Genomic DNA, 10,519 nt, shown 5'->3' with positions numbered 1-10,519 from the left:
AAGTGAGAAAATGCACAGTTTGAGATAAAGACATTTTAATATGTAAAGCAAAAGCTGTGCACGCAGGCAGAGCAAACCAAGGAATTTGTTCACTACTCCCCATGGGCAGGCAGGTGCTCAGCCATCTCCAGGGAAGCAGGGCTCCCTGGGGTTACTTGGGAAGACAAACACTGTAACTCCAAATGTCCTGCATTTCCTTCTTCTTCCCCAGCTTTATGTACTGGGCATGACATTGTATGGCATGGAATATCCCTGTGGCCAGCCTGGGTCAGCTGTCCGGGCTGTACCCCCAGCCTGCTCACTGGCAGCCCAGCACGAGGAGCTGGACTGTCCTTGACCGCTTAGCAACAACCCAAAACATGAGTATGTTATCAACATTTTCTCATCCCAAATCCAAAACATAGCCTTATGCTAGCTTCTGTGAAGAAGATTAACTCTATCCCAGCTGAAACCAGGACAGCCCTTGTGCTGCTTTCTGTTTGCCACTGCTTCACCATTTCAGCAATCCAGTGCTATTAAGTACACCAGTGTCTTCAAAAACACAATGCAAATCTTTCTGCCTTTTCTAAAGGGCATTGCATAGGTTGAGTAATTACTCAGCATAGCTGCTTCTCGTGGGAAGTCAGGCAGACTTTCACATTGAGACTGGCCGGTTACTGGTGGCTCTGGCTGCTTTATTGAAAGTTGCTTCAGGGGAGCCAATATCCTACAGCAACTTATTATTGTGCTTTAATTTCTGGTCACTTCCAGCCACACAACTGAGAGGCCTCACATGTGTCTCTGTGTTATGCACTTCCAGATTTAGGACTTTTAACATTTCCCTGACTGCCTGCTTCTGATTTTTTTTTTTTTTTACCTTCCATGTTTTTTTTTCTTAAAAGTTCCAATACACAGAAAGTAATTTTAGACTGCACCTAAAGTACCCATGAGTTCATATATTTCTACAAATGTTCATGTTGCAATGCTTTCCCTGTATATATTTTCTGACTAGAAAGTCCATACTTAGTTTGCAAATAAAATGGCAAACAAGGTCATAAAATCAGTTAAGTGAATCAAGAGTTTTATTTGAAAGAATATTCACAAACTTTTGTTGTTTTTCTCAGTTGGTAGAAATTATGACTTCTTTCCTTGCATGGCATAAAGAGTCACTAGAAACCTGGAGAGGTCAGGGTCAGGCTCAGCACGGCACTAGCACTGGTGTGGTTGGTGAGCGTGCCTGCCAACTGTCAGTAACGCCCTGCCGAGATTCTTGTGTCAGAGAAGTAGTTACGCAGCATTTGATGAATCTGTGGCTTGCTACCCCCAAGATTATCCAGTGAAGAGCTACATGGCAAACACTCCTGTGGTAGGGTGAGGGTGGAGATGTCAGTCAGCAGTCGGTGGCCACCCTGTATAAATGAGTTTAAAATGACTGAGGTGGAAATATGATGGAGGTATATAAAATCATGAATGCTGTTGGAAAAGCAGAGAGATGTAATGAACAGTTGCTCTCTCTCATTACAGGCATTAAAAGGCTTTGAATGAAACCATTGAGTGGCACATTCACAACATAAAGTTGCTGCTCCATGCAATGTGCACTTCAGTTGTCATGGAAAGCAGTGATTGCTGGATGTTTCCATACGTTCAAGGAGTGATTTTATGGTTAACAGAAAAGGAACAGGAATTGAGGATTATCAAATATAACAGTACCATTGCTCATAATATTGCTGAACCATAAATTGTTCCTCCATGGAACTTCTGGTTTCAGAGTTGTCCGTGCTTTGGGCTCAGTACCCTGTTTTGGAAGAGGAGCTTGGCTAACCTGAGGGCAAAGTCAAGTCATGGAAGCTAATAGCTGGGACCACAGCTAGTCCAGCAGCTTGTCTCTTAGGATCTGTTGACGATCATTTTACTCAGTTCTAGAAATTGTATGCTGCTCTCTGAGCAAAGATCTCCCAGCGAGATATACTTGACAGTAAATAAGTTTTACATATGAGAATTGCAGATGTTGTTGTGTTTCCAGTCAAAACTCTTTGCTGGTGCTACTTCTTGATTTCCAGCATTTCAGTGATAAGTGGTTCATGAGTGTATCAATAACGTTAATTTTGAAGACAATTGATAATCTTCACTTAACTTTCTGCTAAAAGTAAATAGTTATTTTCACTTTTTGACTATTTTGTTTTTGCTTGGCAAAATACATTTTCTGGATTCTGGAAAAATTTAAATCTTAATTGTGGTGCAGTGTAATAATTTCTTTACTTCAGGACTGAAAGTTCAGTATATGCTAATGAGAAATTGTCTTTCCCCTGAATTTTTCAATTCTTTTTTTTCTTCCCCTGCAGGAAAAGGTGTTTAATTTAAACAATGATAATGTTAGTTTTAGGGAAGAATCTGTTTCTTTCCTGATCTTTAAATGATTCATAACTATCAGCAGTGAATTCCACAAATTATGCTTTGTGAGTCTTGAGAAAAACCTGTTGTCAGGCTAAATATTATTTAGAATTAGATGAACTGTAATAAAAATTATGATGGAATCATATGAGTACACAATGAGTCTGTATGTTTTCTCAATTTTATTTTCAAGTGTTAAACATCTGTGTACATTTTTCAACTGCTAAACATCTTTTATCCTTCAAGCAGCACATTTTTTTTGTCTGTTCAACTTTTTTGTGTCAATTATTAAATACAATTGTCTGACAGATGTAGGTAATAATAATTGGCTCATAGATAATTATGTAATTCCACAAATAAAATATCAACATTATTTAATAACAACTATTAGCTAAATTAAATGTTATCACCCATCTGTTAACAATTTTTGCCTTTAACGACTGAAAGACCTGCTTGAACTTATTGTTTGCTTCCTTGGATATGCAATCTTAAAAAAAAACCTTGATATTTTTAGCATTTAGCTCATTATTATTTTGAACTCTGCTACCAAAGACATTAATTTTTAATTTTGTGTCTGTGTGGTTTTAATGGTACTAGAACACAAACATGTCATCAGTACTGTATTTGAGAAGACTTAGCTTTTCATTTTTATCTGTTTCAAAATAATAGAAGAAAAGCTATGGTTTCTGTTTCTGTTTACATCGATGTCTAATCATATTGAGAATACAAGTACGTTTTTATGAAATCTTCGTCCATGGTAATTCTCAACCTTCATACATGTATGTGCTTCCTAATTTTGCAATATAAAGTATGTTTTTCTTGGAAAAAATCATGGTCAGTGTGCATGAAAGATTCTAGACTTTATCACTCGTAGTGATAAATCATACTACTCTTTTAGGTTGTTGAAGAACTTTTACAGGTAGCAGAAAAGGGGTGCCAAAGCTGTCTAAAGGCAGACCTGGCGCATGTATTAGGGGGTTCTTTCGTTTTGTTCCATCCTGGAGGACAGCTGTGCAGGTGTGCTGCTCAAGTTCCTTTTCGCTGGTGTTCCTAGGTGAGCAATGATTCAGGTTTGTGATCTAGCAGGTCTGGAGACTATGGTCAACACTACAGAGCAGTTCATATGGCATAGGTTGGGAGGGATGTGGTGTTTCCTTCATCTTCCTTGTGCTCATGTTACTTCAGGTATAGCTGAACATTATAGTAAGTGATACATAAGAAGTAAGGGCGAGAGTTTTATTTTACCAGTTTGTATCTATATAACTTTTTTAGCAAATTGCAACAAATGTTGGGGGACGGGAGGTGGAGAGGAAGGGTTTAAAGCTGTTTTCTTTTTTCAATTTCACTATCCAAATCATACAAGATAGAAGGTATTAAAGCATCATATCAGAGGTAGTTGCTGTCAGTCATTACTTTATATTTCTATTGGAAGGTTGAAAGACAGGCATCTGTGGAGGCTAACTTCAAATGCAAGTATTTGGAACCTGAGCACTGTTATGTTCAGTCTGGCTTTCAAACGACACTCTTTTCTTTCAAATCTTTTTAGTACTGTTGCTGAGTTTTATTATTGCTAGAAGAATTGACGAGAATTTTAAAAAGGCTGTAGGAGTTAAGATATATTGTGTGATGTTTTAAAATTTTGCCGTTATGTTCAGACTGTCTACAGAAGCACTCTGGATAACAGAAGATTCACTTTGTTCTCCTACAAAGTATCTGAGGTACAGAAAACCTGTGTGATTTATAGCCTATGCAACATCTGTTGACTCTAAAGATGATAAAACCAAGTAAATCTGCAGCTAATTGCAGGAAGTTATTGATGGTATGCCAAGGAAGAGGTGGGAGGAATTAAATACGCATTTATTAAGGATAAAAATTACATATATTTTAAAGTACTGAGGGAGTTAACACAGCTGATACTAAAGAAAACACAGCTCTGCTTTTGCAAAAATGTTTTCCTGAAGGTGTGAGTGTGAAAGGGGTGAATGGTGGGTATTGAAAAGAGGCAGGAGAGACCCATAAGGAGAGAAGAATATGAAAGAAATATTTGCAGCTTACATATAAGATAAAGAAAAAAGTACTATTCCCTCTTATCCAGGGGCCAAGATAATAGCATGTTTGTTTTTATAGATTCAATTTTACAGCACCGTAGCACTACTGATCTTAAAGTATCTCCTGGCATCTACAAGTATGTGTTAGAAGTGATCTATGTTCTCTCATGTACAAACTGACATTTCTGATGCATGTTTTAGTGCAAAAATAATGATAAAAAAGGGTATATCTCACTGAAATGAAAAATTGAAGTGCAGCTAGAAATTACTAACTCAGTAAGGTAATTGTAGACTTGTACACCTTAAGTCTGTAACTGTCTGTGTAAAAGTATTCAAGAATTAGGTCATTAACCTATTAACATTATAAATTAAAAGACACAAATGAACCAACATCTCTTCTGCCCTCCTTTGAGGGCACTGATTCAGTGAAATCAGACATCTTTGCCATCTCAGCAACTGGTGGGATGTTTGAATGAAGTTATTTTTGACTAAGATTTTTGAAACACATCATCCATTTTCCTTCATTTTCTTTTATCATTGCATGTGTCTCTTGCAACACTGCATGCTATTAATGGAAATGGAATCGTTATACCTTTACATAATGCTCTATATTGAGAAATTCCACTTTCCTGAATGATAACATAGTAATAATATTTAAAAACTGCCAAAAATACTGGTAATTTCAGGCCAACATGTAAATTTAAGTTATTTTTTACATCCCTCTAGTTATAACTATTTCGCTTGCTTTCATGGCTTTAGTTATGACGCTAACGTCAGTAAATAAGAGAGAGCCAAAGTCATATACCTTCATTTAGATGAGTCCTTGTCTTTGTTTGGGAAAGAGATGGTTTTCTTCAGCCACTCCAGTAATGCAGTTGGAAGGGCATAATTCCTTTACATGGGTTTATGATGCAGTTGCAATATATTTTCAATGCAATTATGTCTTGCAGATATGAGAGTACATTTCTTTTCATCCTGCTTAATTTTATATACTGATGTGATGCTCCATTTCAAGGAGGACTGCTTATTGTTCACCTGTTGGGACTTTAAGAAATATTTTCCTAACAGCAAAAATCCTGATTAATGTCTGCTTGAAATTTATTAGAAACAAGCTTTACTCACCCCTTTGTTTTCCAGTTTTGAATGCTCTCCTGAAATTTGAGCAGAAATGCCACTGGCATTGGTAATGAGCAAGCGGTGCAAAGCTAGGGTCTTAGGTAGGGGTGGGGAGGAAACTGTCAAAGTGGAAAGCAGATGATGGCACTAAATTACTCTCACAGATTAATAAGACCAAACTGTATGAACCAATTTGTATTTGTATCCTTTCACAAGTTACATTCCTTCATATTTTTGTGTATCTTATTTTTGAGCACATTATCATTCTCTGCTCTTTCAACCCATAAATTCTTTTCTTCAGTAATCCCTCACTTGGCTTTCATCTCCCTCCTGTTCAATATTATACCTTTTTGTCTTCTTTTCTGTTTCCATCTTTTTCACATATGCTGTATGTATATTGCTTTGTGTCTGTGATGCTGTGAAGTCTGTTTAAAACAGAAATAGGACAACTAGATTTTTATTGGCAACATTCTTTTATTTTTACTTAGCTCAAAAAAAAGCCCAAGAGGAGTATTGACTTGTAGAAGTATTATTGCTTTGTTGCCACAATAGATTTGATTTTGAAAGTCCACATACATCTGGAGAGCAGTTCCTTCTCTGTGTAGTGTCTAAATTAAACTTCATTGAATTAATTATGGAGAAGTGTTTTTTTCTCTGTTTATTTTTAATGAAGAACAATCTTAATTATCAGAATAAAATGTGGACTTTGTAAATTATATAGATATTGGGTTTGTTTTCATGATTATAACTTTTGCTTCATCTTACAGACCTGTTGTGCTTGTAATTTATAGGTATTGGTGTAAGAAGTCATCTTTTGAATGTTTTCTGATTTCTAGGCCGTAGCTCAGAAAGAATATTTAGGGCGGAGTTGATTTCAGCTCCATCCAAATGCTGATGATGAATGGCATGAATGTTACAGTTTTTTGGGAGTATCTTGTCACAGAGAATCTAGAAAAAATGCAGGTTTAGGTACTAAAAATGTTTTGGGAGCACTTGGGGAAGTTTCTCAAATCAGCTTCTTTTCAGGGAAGGCTTAAGAAGCTTAGCGTAATTTTTAGAGTTCTAGTTCTTAATGTTTCACATTTGACCAATTTTAATTATATTAAAATATAATGTGTGCATTCTTGCAGGTTAATATCCTCTACAGGTAAGGCATACAGCACCACAAATATGGTATTCTCCCCAGAAGTCTAATCAGAATTTCCTATGCTGTAGCTTGTGTCTCTTGCCACCTGTCCTATCCGTGGGCACCTCTGAGAAAGGCCTGGCTCTGTCTTCTCCTGACCTGATCTGTCTTCTCTCTTCTCTCTGTTAAGTAGCAGAAGGCAGCAGTCAGATCTCTTCTTAAACATCTCTTTTTGAGATTAACAAACTCAGTGCTCTCAACCTCTCCTCATACTCATATGCTTCAGTCCCTTGTCTTGGTGGTTCCCTGTTGGACTCACTCCAGTTTGTCAATGTCTTTCTTATACTGGGAGGCAGGAGTACAGTAGCCTTACAAGTGCCAAATAATAAGAGCAATCACTTCCCTCAACCTACTGGCTACACCCAGTCCAGTATGCAGTAGGCTGCCTCTGCCACAAGGACATACTGCTGGTTTATGTTCAACTTATTGTCCAGTGTGTCCTTTTCTGTAAAGCTTCTTTCCAGCCAGTGAGGTCCTGACCTGTGTGAGTGCACAGGGCCATGCCATCCCACATGAACAGGGCTTAATTTGATGTTGTTGAACTTCATGATGTTTCTGTCAGTCTGTTTCTCAAGGTTTTTGAGGTTCTTCGGAATGGTAGTCCTGCCCTCTGGGGTACTGAGCACTTCCCCCAAATTGCTGTCAAAACTCACAGAGGGTTAATTTTGTCCCATCACCCCAGCTACTAACAGTGATATTAAGCTGACCAGCCACCAGCTGTATGTGGAGTCGCTGCCCTCTCCCCTTTCAGCGTGGCCGTCCAGGCAGTTGAGGAGTCAGTGGGCAAGATAGAAAGCAGCAGGTTTAGCGGGTTGTGGTTAAGTAAGGTGAGTCTGTGTTCAAGAGTGGGGGAAAGGCTGGGCGAGATCTAATGGTACGTGGAACCCTAAAGGAGTTCAACAACTCTTGCTTTAGGCCTAAATGAATGTGGGAGTAGTGTGGTATAGCTTGTGATTAGACCTAAGTAATGTTTGTCTTGGTGTGTTAAGCTATTTTCTGAATCATGGCATTTTCACAGGAATGTCTCCAAAATATGGTGCTTATTGTTAAGTCAGTGATGATGATAAAAATAGATATCAAACTCATTTTCATCAATTCCAGATCCCACCTGGCATCTGATTTCCAGCCCAGAGAGCAGTAGGAATTAACTCTTCCATCAAGACAATTTAAATGCAGCTTTAGTATAATGTTAAAAATAGCTAGTCAGTCTTCCTCACTACTTCTCATCTTTGAGTGTGTTTTTTGAGTTTTATGCATGCAGTCTAGAGAGAAACAGCATGTTTCCTCTCTAGGTTGAATTGGTCATAGATGATTATTAAAGCACTAGTAATTATTTTAACACAAATCATACTTTAAAAAATCAGCAACAATCATTTGGAGGAAACAAAGCTGATCCCAAGTGCAGGATGACAAGCCATTCCTTCTTACTGCGATCTGCCTGGTGCACCTGAAAATGTTCCCTTTGTTTTAACATGCTAGAAAAAGTTCACTTCTTTCATACCTACATGATTGAAGAGAATTTACTCAGAAGAATCAGAAGTAAAGCTTTAATCAGCTAAGATAATATCCCATCATTGGAAGTGTTCAAGGTCAGGCTGGATGGGGCTTTGAGCAACATGATCTAGTGGATGATGTCCCTGCCCATGGCAGGTAGGTTGGACTACATGATCTTTAAAGGCCCCTTCAGACCCAAACCATTCTGTGATTCTATGATAATACAATGTAGATGACAGGTCTGTTTTACAGTACAAGATAATTGTCTGTGTTTAAATAAGTAGTTCAAGTTTTGCTTTCTTTGAATCATGTATTTTCCACCAGTTTGGTTTTGGTACTGCTGACTTCATTTGTCTAAAACTAAACCAGTATTGGCATGTGGTTGATACAGAACACTGAGAAGTGTTTTGCTTTGTTTTTATCTTTAATGCCCCCCTTCACTAGGGACATCTATCAGAAACTATACCTGGTTGTCTAATGTATTTTGCTTCCTTTTCTGAAGTTACGCAGCAAGAGTGTGTTAAGATGCTGTCTGAGAAAGCAAGCAGAAATACAGTGCCCCGGGCACTGGCTCTAGCAGGACAGTTTTGCCTCACTTAATGGTGCTCAAACCGCTGAAAACCGAAACCTTATGTATTATGCATATGAATAGTTAATTTTTAAGATGGTAGAAATTGGTTAAATAAAGATCAGTTTTCATAGGAACTTAATGGCATTTCAGTGACAGAGAGGGATTTTATTATTGGTTGTTTCACTGAGGAAAGGAAAAGTTTGTAGGAATCTTATCCTGTACGAAAGTAAGAGGCAGTGGAGAGGCTGAGGAGCATCAGGGAGTGTGAGAGGGAGATGGATCGGTGGAGTCACACCCAGCAGGCCCTGAGGCAGAGGCAGCCAGTGGAGGATCCACAAGCAGCAGGGGATCCCCTGCCCTCTTGCAGAAGGAGGAGACCTAAGAGATGAGGGAGAATGGAAACATGTCTCTGCTCGGGGCAGCAGGCGAATCACTTCCCGGCCTCCCTCACTGTCCCAGCTGCCCTTACACAACAGACATGGGGCTCTGGAACTTGAGGGCCAGGAACATGAGGACCCTGACGAAGGTCCATCCAAGGGGTGCCTAGGGTGAGTCAGCCAGCCCCACGCATCAAGACTTCCTCTGTTAAAAAAAAAGGAGGGTAATTGTCGTAGGTGCCTCCCTTCTGAGGGGTACCAAGGGCCCAATATGCCGACCGGACCCAACCCACAGGGAAGCCTGCTGCCTCTCTGGGGCCGGGGTGAGAGACATTACTAGGAAACTCCCTGGTCTGGTTTGGCCTGCTGATTACTACCCACTGTTGGTCCTACAGGTTGGTAACGATGAGGTTGCACTAAGAAGCCCAAAAGCGATCAAAAGGGACTTCAGAGTGCTGAGGCAACTGATCGATGGAGCAGGAGCATAGGTAGTGTTTTTGTCAATCCCTTCAGTGGCAGGGAGGAACAAAGGAACAGGAAAGGCCTCCTGATCAACACGTGGCTCAGGAGCTGGTGCCGTCGTCAGAATTTTGGGTTTTTTGACCCCGGGGCGGTTTACACGGCGCCGGGCCTGCTCGCAGCTGATGGAGTGCAACTGACGCCACGGGGCAAAAGGATTCTTGCTCATGAGCTGGCAGGCCTCATGGAGAGGGCTTTAAACTAGATTTGGAGGGGGGACGGGATAAAACCGGGCTCACTAGAGTTGAACCTAGGGGTAGGTTCAACGTGCCAGAGTTGAAATCGATAGCCCAGCTCAGGTGCATTTACACCAGTGCACACAGCATGGGCACCAAACAGGAGGAGCTGGAAGCTATTGCTTAGCGGGACAGCTATGACTTAGTTGCCATCAGAGAAACATGGTGGGATGACTGTCATGACTGGAGTGCTGCAATGGATGGCTATAAACTCTTCTGAAGGGGTAGGCAAGGAAGGAGACGTTGTGGGGTGGCTCTGTATGTTAGGGAGTGTTTTGATTGTATAGAAATAAATGACTGTGAAGACCAAGTAGAGTGCTTATGGGTAAGGATGAGGGGGAAGGCCAACAAGGCAGATATCCTGCTGGGAGTCTGTTACAGACCACCCAGCCAGGATGAAGAGACAGATGAGGCATTCTATAAGTGACTGGCGGAGGTCTCGCATTCGCTGGCCCTTGTTCTTGTGGGGGACTTGAATCTACCGGACACCTGCTGGAAGTATAATCTGGCAGAGAGGAAACAGTCTGGGAGGTTCCTGGAGTGTGTGGAGGATAACTTCCTGACACAGCTCATGAGTGAGCCCACCAGGGGAGGTGCCTCGC

Source organism: Phaethon lepturus, unplaced genomic scaffold (assembly GCF_000687285.1).
Source record: "Phaethon lepturus isolate BGI_N335 unplaced genomic scaffold, ASM68728v1 scaffold10429, whole genome shotgun sequence".
In the NCBI taxonomy this organism is placed as follows: Eukaryota; Metazoa; Chordata; class Aves; order Phaethontiformes; family Phaethontidae; genus Phaethon; species Phaethon lepturus.
Note: the sequence above shows the minus strand (reverse complement) of the source record.